We start from the raw sequence: 1,269 nt of genomic DNA on the forward strand, positions 1-1,269 counted from the left end.
CTTCAGCACCAAGGTCTTTAAGTTCGGTGGGGGTGGGATCAAGGCCCGTGGCAATAGCCTATATTATTTTAGGAGTCTCCTGGACTACCTTGATCAACAACTCAAAGGGATATTTCCCCTGTCTGGCATTGTGTTTATGATTATATACCTTTCAACTATACACATGCACTCACATATTATGTTATATGTGTCTTTTTTAGTAGGCTTATGAAATAATCTATTTCCTTTTGGGTTTCTATACCACCTAAGCATTATTATCTCTCTTTCCTCTATCTCCATGTGTATAACCTTCCCTTCTCCCTCCCCAGTTAACGTACCCTCCATTCTCCCCGTTTTCCTTTTGCTAACACCTGTGTCCTACTATCCCTGTCTCTCCATTTCCTTCTTCCTTTCTTGCCCCATGATTCCTTCCCATTTTCCTGGTTCCTGGTGTTACATCAGGATATATTCTTACATTTAAGAATTTGGAGCTAATATCCACAAATGAGAGAGAACATGCATTGACTTGTTTTTCTGAGTCTGTGTTACTTCAGTTGGTATAATGATTTCTAGTTCCATTCATTTACCTGTATTTCATGATTTTGTATTTCTTACTACTGAGTAGAATTTCATTGTGCAAATGTACACATTTTCATCTTTTATCCGTTGGTTGAGGGACAATTCAGTTGTTTCCATTTCTCAGCTATTGTGAAAAGAGCAGCAATAAACATGGCTGAGCAAGTAGTGGGGTATCAAGTCCTTTGGTATATGCTAAGGAGTGGTATAGTTTGATCATATGGTAGATCTATTTTTAGTATTTTAAGATTTGCCCACACTGATTTCCATAATGGCTGCACCAGTTTGTAGTCCTATCAGCAGTAGATGAGGGTTCCTATTTCCCTGCATCTGCATGTTATTTGTTTTCATGATCGTTGCCATTTTGACTGGGGTAAGGTGAAATCTTAAAGTGGTTTTAATTTGCATTTCCCTGATTATTAGTGATGTTGAACATCTTTTAAGATGTTTCATTGGAATCTTAACTTCTTCTTTTGAATACTTTCTGTTTAGCTTCTGAGCCCATCTTTCAATTGGGATGCTTCCTGTCTTGGTTCTCTGTTTTTTAAGGTCGTTATATATTCTGGTAATTAAAACTTTATCAGATGTGTCGCTGGTGAAGATTTTCTCCCATTCTGTGGGTTTTCTGTTTGTTTCCTTGGTTGTCTCCTTTGATGTACAGAAGCTTTTTAGTTTAATGAGGTCCCACTTGTTAATTCTTGCCCTTGTTTCCTG

Source organism: Nannospalax galili, unplaced genomic scaffold (genome assembly GCF_000622305.1).
Source record: "Nannospalax galili isolate Female #2095 unplaced genomic scaffold, S.galili_v1.0 scaffold1180, whole genome shotgun sequence".
Lineage (NCBI taxonomy): Eukaryota > Metazoa > Chordata > Mammalia > Rodentia > Spalacidae > Nannospalax > Nannospalax galili.